Source organism: Pleurodeles waltl, chromosome 11, assembly GCF_031143425.1.
Source record: "Pleurodeles waltl isolate 20211129_DDA chromosome 11, aPleWal1.hap1.20221129, whole genome shotgun sequence".
Taxonomy (NCBI): domain Eukaryota; kingdom Metazoa; phylum Chordata; class Amphibia; order Caudata; family Salamandridae; genus Pleurodeles; species Pleurodeles waltl.
Window position 1 is genome coordinate 798,036,502 of NC_090450.1, and position 22,429 is coordinate 798,058,930.

Below are 22,429 nucleotides of genomic sequence, written 5' to 3' on the forward strand. Positions count from 1 at the left end.
GAAAGAAAACAGAGCTGTTTTTTGTAAAGTGCCTACCTGTAGATTTTGGCCTCTAGCTCAGCCGGCACCTAGGGAAACCTACCAAACCTGTGCATTTTTTTAAACTAGAGACCTAGGGGAATCCAAAATGGGGTAACTTGTGGGGCTCTGACCAGGTTCTGTTACCCAGAATCCTTTGCAAACCTCAGAATTTGGCTAAAAAAACATATTTTCCTCACATTTCGGTGACAGAAAGTTCTGGAATCTGAGAGGAGCCACAAATTTCCTTCCACCCAGCGTTCCCCCACGTCTCCCGAAAAAAATGGTACCTCACTTGTGTGGGTAGGCCTAGCACCCGCGACAGGATATGCCCCAAAACACAACGTGGAAACATCACAGAAAACAGAGCTGTTTTTTGCAAAGTGCCTACCTGTAGATTTTGGCCTCTAGCTCAGCCGGCACCTAGGGAAACCTACCAAACCTGTGCATTTCTGAAAACTAGACACCTAGGGGAATCCAAGATGGGGTGACTTGTGGGGCTCTGACCAGGTTCTGTTACCTAGAATCCTTTGCAAACCTCAAAATTTGGCTAAAAAACACATTTTCCTCACATTTCGGTGACAGAAAGTTCTGGAATCTGAGAGGAGCCACAAATTTCCTTCCACCCAGCGTTCCCCCCAAGTCTCCCGATAAAAATGATACCTCACTTGTGTGGGTAGGCCTAGCGGACGCAACAGGAGACGCCCCAAAACACAACGTGGACACATCCCATTTTTTTAAAGAAAACAGAGCTGTTTTTTGCAAAGTGCCTACCTGTAGATTTTGGCCTCTAGCTCAAGTAGGGAAACCTACCAAACCTGTGCATTTTTTAAATCTAGAGACCCAGGAGAATCCAAGATGGGGTGACTTGTGGGGCTCTGACCAGGTTCTGTTACCTAGAATCCTTTGCAAACCTCAAAATTTGGCTAACAAAACACATTTTCCTCACATTACAGTGACAAAAAAGTTCTGGAATCTGAGAGGAGCCACAAATTTCCTTCCACACAGCGTTCCCCCAAGTCTCCCGATAAAAATGATACCTCACTTGTGTGGGTAGGCCTAGCGGCCGCGACAGGAGGCACCCCAAAACACAACGTGGACACATCCCATTTTTTGAAAGAAAACAGAGCTGTTTTTTGCAAAGTGCCTACCTGTAGATTTTGGCCTCTAGCTCAGCCGGCACCTAAGGAAACCTACCAAACATGTGCATTTTTTTAAAGTAGAGACCTAGGGGAATCCAATATGGTGTGACTTGTGGGGCTCTGACCAGGTTCTGTTACCCAGAATCCTTTGCAAACCTCAAAATTTGGCTAAAAAAACACATTTTCCTCCCATTTCGGTGACAGAAAGTTCTGGAATCTGAGAGGAGCCACAAATTTCCTTCCACCCAGCGTTCCCCCACGTCTCCCGATAAAAATGGTACCTCACTTGTGTGGGTAGGCCTAGCACCCGCGACAGGATATGCCCCAAAACTCAACGTGGACACATCACAGAAAACAGACCTGTTTTTTGCAAAGTGCCTACCTGTAGATTTTGGCCTCTAGCTCAGCCGGCACCTAGGGAAACCTACCAAACTTGTCCATTTTTGAAAACTAGAGACTTAGGGGAATCCAAGATGGGGTGACTTGTGGGGCTCTGACCAGTTTCTGTTACCCAGAATCCTTTGCAAACCTCAAAATTTGGCTAAAAAAACACATTTTCCTCACATTTCGGTGACAGAAAGTTCTGGAATCTGAGAGGAGCCACAAATTTCCTTCCACCCAGTGTTCCCCCAAGTGTCCCGATAAAAATTATACCTCACTTGTGTGGGTAGGCCTAGCGGCCGACAGGACACGCACCAAAACACAACGTGGACACATCCCATTTTTTTAAAGAAAACAGAGCTGTTTTTTGCAAAGTGCCTACCTGTAGATTTTGGCCTCTAGCTCAGCCGGCACCTAGGTAAACCTACCAAACCTGTGCATTTTTTAAAACTAGAGACCTAGGGGAATCCAAGATGGGGTGACTTGTGGGGCTCTGACCAGGTTCTGTTACCTAGAATCCTTTGCAAACCTCAAAATTTGGCTAAAAAACACATTTTCCTCACATTTCGGTGACAGAAAGTTCTGGAATCTGAGAGGAGCCACAAATTTCCTTCCACCCAGCGTTCCTCCCAAGTCTCCCGATAAAAATGATACCTCACTTGTGTGGGTAGGCCTAGCGGACGCAACAGGAGACGCCCCAAAACACAACGTGGACACATCCCATTTTTTGAAAGAAAACAGAGCTGTTTTTTGCAAAGTGCCTACCTGTAGATTTTGGCCTGTAGCTCAGCCGGCACCTAGGGAAACCTACCAAACCTGTGCATTTTTTAAAACTAGAGACCTAGGGGAATCCAATATGGTGTGACTTGTGGGGCTCTGACCAGGTTCTGTTACCCAGAATCCTTTGCAAACCTCAAAATTTGGCTAAAAAAACACATTTTCCTCCCATTTCGGTGACAGAAAGTTCTGGAATCTGAGAGGAGCCACAAATTTCCTTCCACCCAGCGTTCCCCCAAGTCTCCCGATAAAAATAATACCTCACTTGTGTGGGTAGGCCTAGCGGCCGCGACACAAGACACCCCAAAACACAACGTGGACACATCCCATTTTTTGAAAGAAAACAGAGTTGTTTTTTGGAAAGTGCCTACCTGTAGATTTTGGCCTCTAGCTCAGCCGGCACCTAGGGAAACCTACCAAACCTGTGCATTTTGGAAAACTAGAGACCTAGGGGAATCCAAGATGGGGTGACTTGTGGGGCTCTGACCAGGTTCTGTTACCCAGAATCTTTTGCAAACCTCAAAATTTGGCTAAAAATCACATTTTCCTCATATTTCGGTGACAGAAAGTTCTGGAATCTGAGAGGAGCCAGAAAATTTCCTTCCACCCAGCGTTCCCTCAAGTCTCCCGATAAAAATGATACCTCACTTATGTGGGTAGGCCTAGCGGCCGCAACAGGAAATGCCCCAAAACACAACGTGGACACATCCCATTTTTTGAAAGAAAACAGAGCTGTTTTTTGCAAAGTGCCTACCTGTAGATTTTGGCCTCTAGCTCAGCAGGCACCTAGAGAAACCGACCAAACCTGTGCATTTTTTAAAACTAGAGACCTAGGGGAATCCAAGATGGGGTGACTTGTGGGGCTCTGACCAGGTTCTGTTACCCAGAATCCTTTGCAAGCCTCAAATTTTGGCTAAAAAAACACATTTTACACACATTTTGGTGACAGAAAGTTCTGGAATCTGAGAGGAGCCACAAATTTCCTTCCACCTAGCGTTCCCCAAGTCTCCCGATAAAAATGATACCTCACTTGTGTGGGTAGGCCTAGCGCCCGCGACAGGAAATGCCCCAAAACACAACGTGGACACATCACATTTTTTAATAGAAAACAGTGCCTACCTGTGGATTTTGGCCTCTAGCTCAGCCGGCACCTGGGAAACCTAGCAAACCTGTGCATTTTTGAAAACCAGAAACCCAGGGGAATCCAAGATGGGGTGAATTGTGGGGCTCTGACCAGGTTCTGTTACCCAGAATCCTTTGCAAACCTCAAAATTTGGCTAAAAAAACAAGTTTTCCTCACATTTCGGTGACAGAAAGTTCTGGAATCTGAGAGGAGCCAGAAAATTTCCTTCCACCCAGCGTTCCCTCAAGTCTCCCGATAAAAATGATACCTCACTTATGTGGGTAGGCCTAGCGGCCGCGACAGGAAATGCCCCAAAACACAACGTGGACACATCCCATTTTTTTAAAGAAAACAGAGCTGTTTTTTGCAAAGTGCCTACGTGTAGATTTTGGCCTCTAGCTCAGCAGGCACCTAGAGAAACCGACCAAACCTGTGCATTTTTGAAAACTAGAGACCTAGGGGAATCCAAGATGGGGTGACTTGTGGGGCTCTGACCAGGTTCTTTTACCCAGAATCCTTTGCAAGCCTCAAATTTTGGCTAAAAAAACACATTTTCCACACATTTCGGTGACAGAAAGTTCTGGAATCTGAGAGGAGCCACAAATTTCCTTCCACCTTTCCCGATAAAAATGATACCTCACTTGTGTGGGTAGACCTAGCGCCCGTGACAGGAAATGCCCCAAAACACAACGTGGACACATCACATTTTTTCATAGAAAACAGTGCCTACCTGTGGATTTTGGCCTCTAGCTCAGCCGGCACCTGGGGAAACCTAGCAAACCTGTGCATTTTTGAAAACTAGAAACCCAGGGGAATCCAAGATGGGGTGAATTGTGGGGCTCTGACCAGGTTCTGTTACCCAGAATCCTTTGCAAACCTCAAAATTTGGCTAAAAAAACACGTTTTCCTCACATTTCGGTGACAGAAAGTTCTGGAATCTGAGAGGAGCCCCAAATTTCCTTCCACCTAGCGTTCCCCCAAGTCTCCCGATAAAAATGATACCTCATGTGTGTGGGTAGGCCCAGCGCCCGCGACAGGGAATGGCCCAAAACACAACGTGGACACATCACATTTTTTCATAGAAAACAGTGCCTACCTGTGGATTTTGGCCTTTAGCTCAGCCGGCCCCAGGGGGGCAGAAATGGCCTAAAATAAATTTGCCCCCCCACCCCCCCGGGGAGCGACCCTTGCCTACAAGGTCGCTCCCCTTGTGTGACGGCGCAAAAAAAAGATCCCTGGTGCCTAGTGGTTTCTGCCCCCCTTGGAGGCAGATTGACCTACAATCGGCCAATCTGCCCCCAAGGGGGGAAGAAATGGTCTAAATATAATTTGCCCCCCAGGGGAGCGACCCTTGCCTAATGGGTCGCTCCCCATCTCTAAAAAAACACAAAAAAACAATTTGCCCTGGCGCCTAGAGGTTTCTGCCCCCCCTGGGGGCAGATCGGCCTAATACCAATAGGCCGATCTGCCCCCAGGGGGGCAGAAATGGCCTAAAATAAATTTGCCCCCCCACCCCCCCTGGGGAGCGACCCTTGCATACAAGGTCGCTCCCCTTGCGTGACGGCGCAAAAAAAAGATCCCTGGTGCCTAGTGGTTTCTGCCCACCTTGGGGGCAGATTGACCTACAATCGGCCAATCTGCCCCCAAGGGGGGCAGAAATGGTCTAAATACAATTTGCCCCAGGGGAGCGACCCTTGCCTAATGGGTCGCTCCCCATCTCTAAAAAAACAAACAAACAAACAAACAAACAAAAAACAAAAAAAAAATATTTGCCGTGGCGCCTAAAGGTTTCTGCCCCCCGTGGGGGCAGATCGACCTAATACCAATAGGCCTATCTGCCCCCAGGGGGGCAGAAATGGGCTAAAATAAATTTGCCCCCCAACCCCCCGGGGGAGCGACCCTTGCCTACAAGGTCGCTCCCCTTGCGTGATGGTGCAAAAAAAAGATCCCTGGTGCCTAGTGGTTTCTGCCCCCCTTGGGGCAGATTGACCTAAAATCGGCCGATCTGCCCCCAAAGTGGGCAGAAATGGCCTAAATACAATTTGCCCATCCAGGGGAGCGACCCTTGTTCAAGGGGTCGCTCCCCATCTGTAAAAAAAAAAAAAAAAAAAAAAATCCCTGGTGCCTAGTGGTTTCTGCCCCCCTTGGGGGCAGATCAGCCTAATCAAAATAGGCTGATCTACCCCCCAGGGAGGCAGAAATGGCCTAAAATAATTCCCCCCCCCCCAGGGAGCGACCCTTGCCTAAGGGGTCGCTCCCCTTGCGTGAAATTCACGCAAAAAAAAAAACTCCCTGGTGTCTAATGGTTTCTGCCATCCCTTGGGGGCAGATTGGCCTCATCAAAATAGGCCAATCTGCCCCCAAGGGGGGCAGAAATGGCCTAAATATAATTTGCCCCCTAGGGGAGCGACCCTTGCCTAAGGGGTCGCTCCCCACCTAAAAAAAAGAAAACATAACTAAAAGAAAAAAAAAAAATGATCCCTGGTGCCTAGAGGTTTCTGCCCCGCCTGGGGGCAGAAAAGGCCTTCCCAAAAAAATTCCCCCCCTGGGAGCGACCCTTGCCCAAGGGGTCGCTCCCTTTTGTCAGTTTCAGAGAAGAAAAAAAAATCCCTGGTGTCTAGTGGGGTTTCAAAAGCCGGATTGCAAGCAATCCGGCTTTTGAAACCATGGGAGAGACTTCAAAGGGAAGGAAATACATTTCCTTCCCTTTGAAGCCCCTCCGGGCCTCCCCCATGGGATTGAAAGAGAAATGCTTTGCATTTCTCTTTCAATCACGCTGAAAGCAGAGCTTTAGTACCTGTCAGTGATAAACTGGCGATAACAAAACCTCCACCATCACGCCAACAGGAATGCGCCAACACTATCACGACCCACGAATGCATGCAGCGGTCTTTCAACCGCGGTAAACCATTGGCGGTACACACCGCCGCGCTCAAAATACACACACATTTACAAAACACAACCACATTGGACAATTCGAAATACACACACCTGATACACATACACACACCATTCCCCCACACTCGATACAATATAAAACACACACCCACATCACCCACAAACCCTTACGACCACAATTGCGACAGAAGGCCAGAGAGAGACACCACCATCAACAAACTAGCATCCACAGGCACTCAACACCATCACTCACACAACATCCACGCACCTCACACAACACACACAAACACATCCCCTCACACATCACAACACATCACCCACACCACCCATATATATTGCAACATATTGGGGGTCATTACAACTTTGGCAGTCTTTTTGCAAGACCGCCGCAGTGGCGGATGCCAAAAGACGGCCCTTTGGGCAGTAATCCAACCACCATATTAAGAATCACACGATAAAGACCGCCAAATAGCAGCCACAAATTCGACACCGCCAGGACTCAGAAGGGCGGGAATGAGGTGGTTTCACCACCAACACTGCCATGCCAACAACCTTCCACCCACCAGATTACAACCCCCAAATCACCACAGCGGTTCTTCCGTGACAGAAAACCAATGGTGGTCTGAACCGCCACACTCAGAACTCACTTCTGTCAGAACACATCACCACATTGGATAGTTCCAATATCCCATACCTGACACATATCCACACACAGGGCACACCTACTCAACACTATATAACACACCCACAATACTTTGCAATTAATACAACCACCACATACACCCGGAAGCCACAATCTCATTACTCTACACCCTTACACCATAGGCACATTTACACTTCACACTCACTGCACACCACACAACTGCACGCAGAACACTATACACTCATCACAACTACACACAAACACCACAATCTACCACCACTCACAACCAAACACCCCCACCCCACCAAGCACCCTACACTGCACCCAACACACACAACACACAACCCTAGCCACAAAACAACCACCGTCATGCCAAAAGCATCCACATTTCAGTGATGATGACTTGAGGGTCATCGTCGATGAAATCATCAGGGTTGCGCCACAACTCTTGGGAGCACAAGTACAGCAAACCTCCACATAGAGAATAGTCGACAGGGTAAGCTCAGTGGGCAACCATCCATGCACAAGGGAGGACATCAGGAAGAGGTGGAAAGACCTACAGGGGAAGCTGTGTTCCATGGCTTCATGACACCAGATAGCCATGCAGAAGACTGGCGGTGGGCCCCAACCTCCTCCCCCAGAGCTCACATCGTGGGAGGAGAAGGTCTTGGACATCCTGCATCCTGAGGGCCTGACTGGAATATTGGGAGGACTGGACTCTGGTGAGTAACTACCACTCCCCTGGCACTAATTCAACCCATCCAGCATGCTTCCCCACCACCCAAACACTCCCCAATACACCCCATCTTCCACTACACCTCCCACCTAATCACCTAATGCCCCTCTCCTGCATGCCACACCACCACCCTGCCCCAATGCCCACAAACTCCCTGCCAAGTGCACGGATAGCACTGCCAATCACTGCCACTACCATCCCCACAATGCACTAGCTCAGCTACATCAAAACCTGCAAAGTGCACTTCACATCACATCTCTTGCATGTATGACTATTAGCTACAACAACTGGATGCTTCAACTGGGGACAAAAACAACTCCTTTTGAGCATGATACACATGTCACAATTCACTAACCACAAACTGTGTTAGCACAGCTGCACCTGTCATTGCCATTGTTGGGAATCAAGTCAAGCCACTGTATGCATCAGACAAACAGCCAAACAGACAACCAATCACACCTCCACTATTTAACCCTCTCTCACTCCATCCACAGGTGCCCTTGTTACTGCCACCATGGAGAGGATACCAGAGACAGACAGCCCTCCTCAGGATGAAGGCCCCAGTGAGGACAATGCAGCTGGATGTCTGGACAGTGAGAACCTACCTGGCCCATCTGGGACCCCTGGTCAGTCTACCACTCCCTGCCTCAACCTGTCCATATCAACCACCCCACCCTGTGGCACCACCATCTAAGCCAGCCCTTCATCCCCAAACCTGTGTCCCAAGGACTGTTCCATCAATTGTGTGACCCACAGTACGGGGACCTGGGTCACCCCCTCACACCCAACACAGTGAAGGTCCTGCTGACTCTGGGAGTGGGCACACCGTGCCAGGGGCACAGGCACATGGGGGCAGGGAGCGTGGGAGGGAACCAGTGGGCCAGAGGACGGGGCAGCCAAGGCAATCACTTGACCAGGAAGCCATCTCCCAAGTCCTGGGAGCTTATCATCAATCCGAGGACAGGATGGGCCAGATCATAACCATGTTGGGGGAACGTTTTCAGAGGGAATACCACCAGGAGGCCATGCAGCAGTGGCAGACCCACAATGCCACCATGGCCACCATTGCAGCGGTGCTCAGGGACCTCACCACCATCATGCATGCTTCCTCCACCCACCAGCAGACACCTTCCTCTAGCCACATCACATCAAAGCCTTCTACATTTGCGACTGCTGATGGAATGGATGCCCTGCCAGGGGAACCACAGGCCCCAGGCACCCCTCACTCTGTAGCTGAGAAGCCCACACCCCTCCACAAATGTGAACGTTCACCCAGACATCTGGCTGGAGCAGATGCCATGACAAAACTCACTGCCAGGAAGTGACCCTCTCCTGATTACTCTCCCTTGTGTGCCACTGAGACACCCTGTTGACTATTCAATGACATTACTTTATTTTCCCATGCCCATGGACACTGGACCTGTGCTACCTACAGCTGTGCCACCTACTCTGAGGATTCCATCTACCAAAAAAAAAAAATCATTAACATTTATAAAGCGCGCTACTCACCCGTGCGGGTCTCAAGGCGCTAGGGGGGAAAAAAAGGGGGGGTTATCGCTGCTCGAACAGCCAAGTCTTTAGGAGTCTCCGGAAAGCGGAGTGGTCCTGGGTGGTCCTGAGGCTGGTGGGGAGGGAGTTCCAGGTCTTGGCCGCCAGGAAGGAGAAAGATCTCCCACCCGCCGTGGAGCGGCAGGTGCGAGGGACGGCAGCAAGTGCGAGGCCAGCGGAGCGGAGGGGGCGGGTGGGGACGTAGAAGCTGAGGCGTCTGTTGAGGTATTCCGGTCCCTTGTTGTGGAGGGCTTTGTGTGCGTGGGTGAGAAGACGGAAGGTGATCCTTTTGCTGACTGGGAGCCACGACCCCACTCTTCACCTGTTTGCCACTGTATGCACATAATACACTATAATTCACAGCTACTTCTTTTGCTACTTTGTTTGTACACATACAAATGTTTGGTCTGCAAAATGTTATGTGGGTATGGCCCTCTAATCCAACAGACAGTGTAATTGACTGCAGAGGGAGGCATTCTCTGCAGGAGACACAGTACAACAGATATGGCCCTGGTAGATGTAAGGGAGTCACTAGTACAGCCACACACCAGAGTAAATCCAATGATCCAACCTGAAAAAAGATCATGACTACCCTCAGGATTGCAGGCAAGGTACCACACAAAGCACATATGCAGTTCATAGTTGTCATGTCCAGAGTAGATAGCCATCTGAACAGGGCACAACAGATATTACTTCAACATCACCAGTCTTAGGTAAGACATCACAAAACACTGTACCTGGCATCTGTCATGCACTAAACTCTACTCTGTGAACAGTAACCAAAGGCTAATAAACATGAATGGCCTCAAGCAATAGGGAGGAGAGCCAAAGATTAACAGGACACAGTGACTCACTGGAATGACATGAGAGTGGGAGAATGCAGGACACATACCACAATACAGGGCTGTCCATAGGAGATGTGAATCTTGCAACCTGCAGAGAGTACACATGGTGGACATGATCCATTTTCAGTCAGCACCTTACATGCATTCAGTCACCTCCCACAAAACACACATAAGGATAGGAACACGTTACACCACCACTGATAATCCAAATCAGGAGTACCATAGATGCAAACTATGTTGAAATACTATACATGCAAATGCACACACAGCGTACCAGAATGTTACTGGAAGTACTGATTGATGAGCTCTGCCCTGAAGTCAGCTGCACCTTCCTCATCTGCCTCCTCACCACTTTCCACTTCTGCTTCACCAGCCACTGGTCCAGCTGCCTCCTCATCATCAGCTAGTAAGGGTATCTGACATCTCAGGGCCAGATTGTTGGAGCATGCAGCAGGCAACTATGATCTGGCATACCTTTTGGGGACTGTAGAGGAGGGCACCTCTAGAGACATGCAGGCACCTGAATCTGGCCTTCAGGAGACCAAATGGCCTTTCTATTACAAGCCTCGTCCTGCCATGGGCCTCATTGAAATGGAGATCCCCTTCAGTGACAGGGTACCTCACTGGTGTTAACAGCCCGGGAAGGTTAGGATAGCCAGAGTCACCTGTGTGCACAAAGGTAGGAACTGTTACAGTACTAGTACAGCCACTTGGAAGAATGTGATTTCAGGTGCCATAACAGAGGCACACATTCAAATGCATGCATACCAATGAGCCAAGCTCTCTCTCTCTTTGTAGTCATGCCATCATGTGGGGGACATTGCTGTTCCACAGAATGTAGGAGTCACAGATCCAGGAAACTTGGCTGTCACTTGGGAGATGTATTGGTCTGCCAGACACACCACCTGAACATTGATGGAGTGGTAGGTTTTCCTGTTCCTATGCACCTGTTGACTGGCAATGGGAGGGAACAAGGCTACATGGGGGCCATCTATGGGCCCTATCACATGAGGGATGTGTCCCACATCATAGAAGTCTGTCTTCACATATGCCAAATCCCCTTGTTGGGGGAACCTGATGTAGTTGTCCCGGTGTTTCAATAAAGCACACAGTACATCCTTCAACGCAAGACTTAACATGGGCTGTGACATCCCTGCTGCCAAACCCACTGTAATCTGAAGGAAGCCTGTGGCAAGAAAGAGTAGCACTGACAGAACTTGAACTGCGGGAGGGATGGCATAGGGATTACTTATGGCAGGCAACAGATCTGGCTCCAACTGGGTACATACATCCATGATGGTCTGACGATTCAGACGATAGGTCTGAATGATATACGTCTCCATCAGGGTTGCAAGGTCCTCTAGTGGCGGGTACACTGGTGCATGTCTCAATATCCTCATGACAGGTATCTAGGATAGAGAGGAGAGAACGTACAATGTGATATGCACTCCACACATGTTAGCAAAATATATCATTATCGCACACACCTAACACTGTAGACATGCCGCACACTGCTGACACATGCTATATTGGCCATACTGTAGTGGCATGGACTCCATCCTTGCTGCACATTGCTGCCCCTGATCAATAGTTCCTGGCATTCATCACATGTCGGGTTCCATATGTGGTACACTGAGCCGTCCTGCACTGAGCATGTATGTAGTCATGCTATATACCTATATGGTTACACCGCCTCTGAGCCGACATGTATCTGGACATGCACGTCATATGACAACCAGAAATATAAGGCTGTGTCATGTGTAAAGACTGTGTCATGCATGTCACATGTATGAGCCAAACCATGATGCCACAACATAGGCCTACTCCGCTTTCATGTGAATAAAGTGCATGGCGCACTTATTTTCATGCATCAAGGCATGATATGAGTATAAAATGGCAGCCGCCTGTCCTGCAGCACTGGACAGATGGAAGCGACCTAAGTCCACTGGCATCTGTCATTACGGCAGTAGGCGGTCTCTACCACCATGCATCTCCTCATTGGATAACATTGCTGTCTATGGGGGACTGAAGTCAATGGCTATCATAGCTGGTGGTGACGTTCCGATACACGGTGGCCATGACCACCATTTTTTGCAGCCTTGCTCACTTGTCCCCTGACACTCTTGTAAGCAAGACCTCCACGAGCGGAGCTGCTGTGTACTGTCTATGGGAGCCATCATGCCATGTCCTGCAGGTGATAGGGCCCCAGATGTCACCCAAGAAGAGCTTGAGAAACTGGTGGAAGGGGTCCTACCCCTGTATGAACAGCTGTATGGGGCACCAGAGGAACAGGTGAGCCCAATGCCATAGTCATGCGTGATAGGGATGTGTGTGAGGGTAAATGGCATACGTGTTCTGGTCAGGGAGTACATGCATGCAGGGGACATGGTGTTTAGGCGTGTAAACCGTGAGAATGGGTATGTGTGGACATTTGCCTGGTCTGCTGTTTGTAGTCCACTGCTGTTGACATGGTGCCAATCTATATAACTTTCTCCTTCTGTCTGTGTCACCCATGCAGGTCAATGACCATTAGAAGAAGGGGATCTGGCGTGCCATCGCCAAGCAAGTGCGGACCCTGGGGTTCCATGCCCGGTGGAGCATCCATTGTCACAAGCGATGGGAGGACCTGAGACGCTGGGCCTGGAAGGCCGCTGAGGCCCACCTAGGGTAGTCCTCCCAACGAGGGAGCAGTGCCCGTCGGATCCTAACCCCCTAATGGCCCTCATTTTGGCGGTGGATAGGCATTTGAGGGCAGCACAGCAGCCACAAGGCTGTGAGTACTGACTGCATCCTGGCACTTGGCTGGCCTTAAATGGGATTGAGTGCTTTACTGTAGGCAAAGTGACATTGAAGTTAATTCTACATGTGCATCAACAATTTAAAATGGGTACTAGTCACCCTGGCTGAGTATATGTTGTAGATGTGTCTCCATGCCTTACTGTCAGTGGATGTACATCTCCCTTTTCCATACCTCTCCATGTCTGTAATGTTGAGATGCACTAATGTCACAGGCACATGTGTGACTCCATCCTGGCCATACAATGGATGTGAGTGTTTTTATATCACACTAAGCATTGTGTATGAACAGTTCCAGACAACTGCATTAGTGGCTCTGAGGTGTCACTCCACTCCCATCTGTCTCGCCTATCCTGTATATGAGACTGTGTCACTCTCCTGATATCACTGGGACTATATTAATCATGTACTGGTAATGGTATTGACACATTGTGGGGCTGCCATTACAGTTCCACCACAGGTCTGGCATTCATGGGACATGAGTATTGGCCTGATAGCAAACTAGCCAAATATATAGGTTATCTGCTGACTGTAGGGTATGTGTAGGTAGCCAAGCTGGGATACTGTAACATGTCGAACTGTTGAGGTCTGGTTGCACAGGTGACGCCTTCCTAGGAGCTTTACTTGTGGGGATATGGCCTTCCAACCTATGCATTGGTACTGTAGGTGGTAAGATCCCTTATTTGTCACCATGGTGTGTACATGGCATGTAGGACATTGTCCTAGAAAGTCCTATGCTGCATTGCTCACTGACTGCCTACATCATGCAGTTATGGATACTTGGGGGCACATCTGATGGCCTGTGACTATTACAGCTTGCCTTGGCTATTAGGTAGTGGCAGATTAGGTGTCGTTTGGGTACTGCACGACACATGGTGTGTTGATGTGAAGGGACTTTTGTGTTCAGTCTCCCCAGGCTGCTTATGTGGTAGTGGGATGTGTATTTGTATGTACTGGCAGTGGTGTTTGTCCATTTGTGACTAATGCATGCCAGTTTATACTCCCCGAGATGAGTGTTGTCTGGCCTCAGTGACAGGTTATGCCATCTGTGAAATGGTGTGTGTGAGGGTGGAGTTGTCATGGTGCAAAGTCCAACTGGTGGACCTGCATGAGTGCTGGCATTGCAAGTGGTCCATGATGTGTTATGTGTATCCCAGAGGTACATCTGTTGTGACAGTACACTCAGAAGATATGTTTGGATATTTTACATGTGCTACATGGCCCATTGTAGATGCACTTTGCAGTATGCTGGGTTGTGATATATGTGTTGTGTGTGACCTGCTCTGGCTCTGTGATAGGGTCTGACTACTCACATAGCTATACCATTGATTCACATTGATCACATCAGATGTGAACTGTTTGGGTGTCTGACTGGTATTGGGTAAATCTGAGCTCTCATCCATAATGGCATCAATATACTGAGTAGGCAAACATGTAATATGACAGGTAGGTGCTGTGTGGTCAGTGAGTGGAGTTGTCGTCACTGTAATGGACACGTTACCGAGAACATGGACTAATAAGATGTTGTGACTGTAGAGGCCTGATGTGTTGTGTCTAGTCAGCTGCACATCCAATGGGTGTAAGGGGTATGGAGTGGTAAGATATGCATTCAGGCATATTATTCATATTGTTTCCAGGGCATGCTATGCCAGCTAAAGGGCATTTGTTGCCATCATGGGGATGAGTCTAATAGTGCAGTCCTTCTTAGGTATTGCTGTAGGTGTGAGGGTTGGCAGACAGGTGTGGGTAGTAGTGACATGTCATGACATGATGTAGGTAATGTGTATTGGCAAATGCGATGGCCTAGCCATATGTATTGTGACAGATGTATATGTTTAGGTGTGTTAATGGGAGGTCATTGTTGACCATATTGCCCCCTACCTCCCTTTTCCTCCCTCCGTCCCTTCCTCTCTCTCACATTGAATGCATCAGCATCATCTGGCAGGGGAGAAGGGGCACAGGCGAGTGGGGAAGCATCATCCCACTGGACACAGGAAGCTGGCATCGGCGACACCTAGGTACCCAGTGGGACGGAGAGCGAGGGGAGTGCCACAGTGGAGACTGGATCTGCCACCTCTTTATCGGAATCCTCCTCCAGTGGACACTTCCTGGTGCTGGCAGACCCATCGGGGCCTACCCCAGCACCATCTTTGTCCACCACCCCCCTTACTAGCACCGCCCTCCCTGTAGCTCCCCAACCAGTTGCCTGTGTCCGCTCACCCAGGAGGGTGGGTGTCTCCTTCACTGCAGTCGCCTCTGCCCCTGCCCCAGTCAGCCCTGCTGCCCTCAGTGAGGAGGCTATTGACTGACTGGAGGAGGCTGAGGTCCATCTCTGTGGGTCAGTCGACCATCATGAATGCCATCTAGGGACCGGCAGCTCAGGTCCAACAGAGCAATGCATTCATGTTCTGAGATCAAACAGCTTATACAACTGAGAATATGCGTGAACATGAAACTACACAAACACGCCATAAAAAAGGAATGGCATATTAACTTCAGAGTGGACGAGATCGTAGTTAAGCTCATAGTGTTACAGTGGTTCTAGAATTGGGCCTTGAGGACAGGCAACATCTGTTCAAAGACTCAAGGGATACTGCTACTTTCTCCACCCAGATCAGACTATGACGATAACAAAAACTCAGCTTCAGTGTATTGTTGGCCACCGAGGTGTTTCAAAATATCACACTATAAATGCAGGCTCTCAGTGGCCACACTACCCTAATTCAGTCCCCACAAAGAAAGAATATCATAAAAGTCTAAGGCCACATTAGCAGTTTCTACAGAATGTCTCACACTTCTAGACAAATGTGAGTGCCTTATGATTCAGCTTTAAATCTTTACATGTCTATTCAGTGGACCAGAAGGAAATCTGGATGGCCTCCCAGCCTCAGAACCTCACACTAGCAGATTCATCTACTGCAAGTGATTTAGCCCAGCCCTACCACGATCATTATCTTTCACGCTGCATCATTGCCTTTAATGCATGCATATTCTGACAGAACACGGAAAACGTAGAGAAAAGCATACATTTGTATAATGTATATAAACTTGCATTACTTTTCCTAAAATAAGAACATGTTTTGTGACTGGTACAATTGCTAACGGAATTAAGAGTTCTCTCCCACATCAGCCCTGAAGTAATGGTTAACTCTTCACCCTCACAACTCCCTGAAAATGAAAGCCAAAAAGAGGAGGGACGTGAAAATTCGGCGAGCTTTCAGTAGTATTTAGCTTCTGTGATTTTCAGGGATGATGTCAATGCGTATTTATTTATTTTATTTTTGCAGTATTATATGGCTTGAACATGGCCTGAAGGCATCCGAGCACTTTCCAACAATAGCAGGATACATGGGTTACAGTAATTAAACTCAGACGTGTACATCAGTAGATATGTGCAGGGGTTACTGCATGAACATTTACAGCAGTTGGTCAAATGACGTACACAGTTAAAGCATCGACTTAGATGGTGGGATCTTCTAGCAAAGGCAGTTCAGATCGTCGTGGAGAGAGTACTTAAGTCAGGGTGGTTAACCATGCTTGTCTCAAAGACTTCCCAGTTGCCCTTGAGTTTGACAGACCTCAGAGAAAAGACGATATTTTGTTGTTAGGTAAGAGATGTGTTACCACAAGCCCACACATTAGCTGTCTATCCGTTATTCTAGGCATGCATGCATCCAGAATATGGAACATGGTGACCGACCCTAAGCAAAATGAAAGTGACAGCAAAATGAAAGTGACAGAAGTCCATGGTACTCTGCAGTTGTGACTATGAGTTTTTTTGCCAGTAGCCTGTTTCTCCACTGCCATTACATGATTACCCCTGAGCAAGAGCCATGACAAACTAACAGGCCACAAAAATAACTTTATGATGCAAACAAGGTTTCCCGTCTGTGGTAAGACTCACCATCACGGATGCAAAATACCTTTTTAGGTTGAGCCTGCTGGCAGCGTGCATGTGCTGTCACTATGACGAGGATCTTTTGTGTGAAATAAGAATAACAACTTTATGAAAGGGGCTTCTTACCCACCCACTACTTACCATTTGTTAGCATCATTATCAATTCTCCTTTGACGCCTTCTTATTCAGCAGTGTTTTCAATGCCGTCACTTCCTTAAGCGTGTGCAGCGCATAGACCAAGTACAGATTAATTGAAGTTAATTAGTGTCGATCCACTGCGACTGAGGTACAGTTTTTTCGTTCTTTAGCATTTGTTCTTCTATCACCAATATCAGCACTTTTTCTTTTCTAGGCTCAGGGAGATTAAGGGCTTCATTATGAGTTTGGCGGGTGGCAGGGGCAGTCCGTCAAACTCTTTGGGTTGGGAGACCACCACTCTGGTTTTCCGCCTGCTGGCCCTATTATGAGTTTCCCGCTGGCCCAGTGGGAAACTCACCACAACATTGACGCCGGCTCGTAATCGAGCCGGTGACAATGTTGCGGTACATCAGGTGCAACTGCACCCGTCACGCTTTTCACTGCATGTAAATCAGGCAGTGAAAAGCACGACAGCGCTGTCCATGGGGGCCCCTGCATTGCCCATGCAGTTAGGCAGTGCATGGGCAGAGCAGTGCAGTGCATGGGCAATGCAGGGACCCGCATGGGGCCCCCAGCGTCCCATCTCTGCCAGCCTTTGCATGGTGGTGGAACCATCATGCAAAAGCTGGCGGACACGGGAGTCGTAATCCCCAGAGCAGTGCTGCCCTTGTGGATTAAGACCACCGGCACTGCCAGGGTGGCCTAAAGTGGCGGTGCTTGCTGAAATGTGGAGGTCGGACCACCACCGTGAGTGTGGCGGTCAGAATGAAGGCCTAGACGACTTGCCAATCACAGGATGTTGAGACTACGCTGAGACTCAAAGCTGCTTTCCCAGTTTGGAAGTCAGCAGCTCTGCTATTAGCGCCACATCCTTCTTCCCCCTCCAGTATTCTGCCACCCTTGTTGCAACATTCACACAACATTCCCCCAGAGTGTGGTTTTGCCAAGAAAATTGCCACTTGGTGAAAATAGGGCATATTTTAAAATAGTTTAAATCACAATAAGCATATATGTGGAATCAAGTAATGTATAAATCTTTGATATAAGTAGGCGGCAAGCACGGTTTTGGATAGGTTGTCTGTTACTTTCCTACTCTTCTGTGAGAAGAGTTTGAAGGAGAGCAGGGCTTCCCAATTGTATGTGCCATGCCCTTTCATTGGCACTTTGATTCAGTTCAGGGCTGCAGGCACTCTGGAGCCCGCACATATCTGCATTGGCGCACCACTATCTGTGCACAAGAGTCTGCGTGCGTGACTATGTCACTGTTGCGGATGGGCGTAGAAGGTGATTTAACTACCGCCCAGCAAGGTACATCCCCAGCATCTGTTTACTGCCTTTAGTTTCTTCTCTCTCTCCATTGCTCACTCATCCCCTTTTTCTTATTATCTCTCTCCTGCCTCTTGATTTCTTTCTCACCTCTCTTTATCTCGCCCTCCCTTAGTACCTCTCATTCATCGTCGTTCTCATCATCAGTCTTTCACCCACTTCCTTCCCTCGTCCCTCCTGCCTCACCCTCACTTGCTGCTTCTCTGCTCATCAGTTTGCCACCCTCTCACCATCAGTCCCTCCACAGCCTCTCCTCACTCATTCACAGACCCTTTCATTACACCTTTATCAGACCGTCTTCTCACCCTTCCACCATCCACCTCCTCACCCCCTCTCTCAGCACCCCTCTCTCCACCCCTACTCACTACTTCTCACCTTATTTTTCTGCTAGTGTCCTCACCATGCTTGTCCTAGCCCCTCATTTATTCGCCCCTCACTCAACGCTCCTCTTTTCACCCCTAATCTTAGTGGCTCACCCACCTTATTGTAAACCCGCATATTCTCCACCAGTCGCTCGCCATGTCAAAACTCACCATTGGGGCTTTTACCCCTCACATCCCCAGACTCACCCACTTTTCCCCAAACATCACTTCCGAACTACTCCCTGATCATGGTTCATGCAAGTGTTGCCCATCTCCCCCTACCCTCTACTGTTGGCTGCCCCTCTGCTTATTCCTCACTAAGCATGTCCTTTCCTCTCCACTACCCTTCCCATGTACTCCCAATGCCTTTTCTTTGGCCCCATATTACCTCCCCTCACTGGCTCTCATTATGGGGGGCACAATTTCAAACTGGGTGGTATTACGTTATTTTCTCCCCACCTTCTCCTACTTCCCTTACTACTGACATCTTCCCACCCCTTATTCTGCTCTTCCTTCCTTGCCTTTCTCTCTCTATCTCCAACCACTCTTCTCTCTGTTCGACATTTTCCTCTTCATCACTCAGTCCATTGACATTTTTCCCACATTCAACCCCCATCTCCCCTCACCTTTCTGATTCTCTCCATTCACACGTGTCTCTGCAGGAGGAGATGTGTGACTGTCTGTGTGTATGTGTGTGCGCATGCACGTGTGTGTGTCTGAAACAATTTATCCGAGTGTACACTGGCATGCGAGAATGTGTGTGTTTCTGTGTGTGACAACGTATGTGCATGCAAGTGCATCTGTATATTTCTGTTGGGAACCCATTTGTGCGTGTGTGCATTGAAAGGTGTGTGCACACTCGTGTGTTTGCCTACTGTGTATGCATTCAAAGGTGTGAGTGTGTATTCTAAGATGTGTGATGGTGTGTGTTAACTGATCTCTGTGTATGCGTACAAGAATTCATCTGTATGTGTTTTCGTGTATGAGGAGAATCTTCTTGTGGGGGTGTTATCTGCATGCATGTTTTTGTGTATGCATGCAAGTATGGACTTGGGTGTTTTTCTTTGAAGGCAAGAATGTATCTTTGTTTAATATGTGTATCAGTTCACACGTCCGTGTGTGTGTATGTTTGTATAGCACATATGATGAATCACCTGTTCAATTATGTTGTCTCACCTACAATTGTGTTGCATACATCTGCCTTAGGTATGCCTCATGAAGTTGTGATGTCTTGACTGTCCATCCAATGCTTGCAGACCGGGGTTGATTTTGTGGCAGTTGCTCTGTCTAATGCGCTGTGTGTATTTTTATCAGGGGCTGTGACAGAAACTGAAAGCCATTAGTTGTCTATTGTGTGTGATGCTCTTGGGGTTGTAATCTTCTTAGGAGAAATAGTATATCGCTCAGCGACCCCACAATAATTATTAAAGCTTAATAAATACTGTTACTGACACTATGAGCATCATTTCGATTTAACGAAGCTGGAACCTCATGAGGAGTGAAGAAAACACCAGACTTGCAGTGGTAGAACATCTGCTGCCTCGGCCTGCATAAACATCTGACCTGGGCGTCTGACAACCACTGAGCCGCCAGATCACAGTGATGGTCACCTCTCCCTATGGTCACCTTGCCCTACTTCTGACCAGCTCTTCACTTCCATGTCCTGAACAGCCATTTTAGAAATGGCAGTCTAGGGCAGAGTAATCAAGCGATGATTCAATGCATCAGGGACTTTTTCGTTTTCAAGAAACAAACTCAGACTTTGGGAGCTTGTTTCTTGAAAACATTATTTTCCGAGTTGATGCAACAAACATGGCAGCTGCCCAGCAATGTTCGGTGCCTTCGGTGGGTCCACTGAAGGCACAGAGGTCCTCCACCATAGTAGCAGAGGCCAAACCCTCCAATAATCAGGTGGGCGATTGAGAAGGCCTTGTGGTCTAAAGGCCACTTACGTTTTCATGCACCCATAATGCTTCCATAATTAAAAATATCACAACAGATACATTGCGCAGATATATATGATATACTTCTGGTAAACTGACATCTAGCTCTAACCTTAAACAATTACCAACCTAAGTTCCTCTCTTTCCAAATTATAAACTTCCTTGCATCTTTTAAGTTTTTTAATGAAAATCTGGTTGTTATTGAACATTTCATCTAGTGTAGTGTGAGCTGAGATGCATTGCTACCTCAATCCCTTTGTTTTGTCTTATATTTATTACTTTAAAACGTTTTTTTTTCATAAACAATGCAAAGTAATGTGTGGGCAGTTGTGTTAGTCATAATTGTGCAATTATGCTTGCAAATTATAACATAGTATTTATTTTCTATACTGCTTCACCCCTTCCGGTCATGTTACTTCACCCGCCCACACATCATACTGCTTCACTCCGCCTCCATCCCTAGCCCACTCCTGCAACCCATTCATCTGTTTCATTTTTTTTAAAGCTTGTGCCCTTTTGTAGACATGTATGCTGAATGCATGAAAATGCCTACAAAATGAAGTAGCAGCCAGTTCATCACTTTTTTTGGTGGGGAGGTTATTTATTTATTTTGTAGCCATTCTGCCCAGCAGCCACAATGCTGTGCAGCATGACTAAAAGGCATTGGCAAAGCCAAATGGTACTATAGTCGAGACGTACTGGCTTTGCCAATGCCTGTTTATTTTTGTCAGTTACTCAGAATGCAGAAATTAAACTTAGAAAGCAAGGGTATACAGCTCCTTTTGAGAAACTGCCTGGTTTATTGCTAAAATAAGACAGTGCTGCTAAACAATGAGCAATGCAGAATGTTTTGCTTTAAATGGAGCTTTTCTGAAATCATCTGCATCAAGCTGGGTTGGCAACACGTTCAAGGAATTGAAAAAACAGCCCGCAGGTTAATTTCTCTTAAAGTTTTATTAGGGCAAACTGCATACCGAGCCAGGTCATTAACTGGGCTACTTTTTCTAGGACTTCAGACAAAAGCCAATTTCAGCGATTTTATTTAACTCGTAGTCAGTTTAGCAATCCCTCAAAGAAGTGAAAGTTCAAAAAGTCGGGTTGAGTGTAATGCATCTCTGGCGCACCACCAAAAGCTAAGATTTAGCACTGCAGATTCATTAAAAGTAAAAGCCATAGTGTAGCCAATCTTCTATGACGAAAAGGTGTAGCTGCGGCCTTACCAATGTGATTAAAATGATATGTGATAGTTTTCACCAAAGTAATATTTACACAGGCCCCTATATTAAGAGAAAAGACCTGAAAAATCCAATCGATCTAGCCTTGGCCCGGTTTTTCTTTTTTTTCTTTATAGATATATGCAGTATGCAAAAAAAGTGGCAAGTGTGCTCTGTTTCAGATGGGTGTGCACGTCATCATGCAAAATGCTGTCATTCACAGTGCAAAATAGCCAGTGGATGAAGTTGCCTAGCCTATTGCCTCATGCTGAATGCTGTTGGGGGTGGAACAAAATGTGATTGACACGAACAGATAAATGGTTAAAAAGGTCTTACTGAAAGCCTGTGTAGGTATGTATATATTTATATAAGCCATCTATTATTACTTTTTTGTGAGGCTAGAGAGACAGCTGTCTGTAGCCTAGACTTAAAAAAAGTGTTAATACCATTTGATACCAGGACCCAAAAAATGAGGAAAAAAGGAAATTACTTTTAGTTTCACTCAGTGTCTCCAGAGAAAAAAGCATGTTTTGCTTCGTTTATAACTTTGGTGTCATTTGATGAATCTTCACAAAACTTTCCAAACAAACATTCATTCACCTCAGCTCTTTCCCGAAAAGTCCTGGTGTGATGCATCAAGT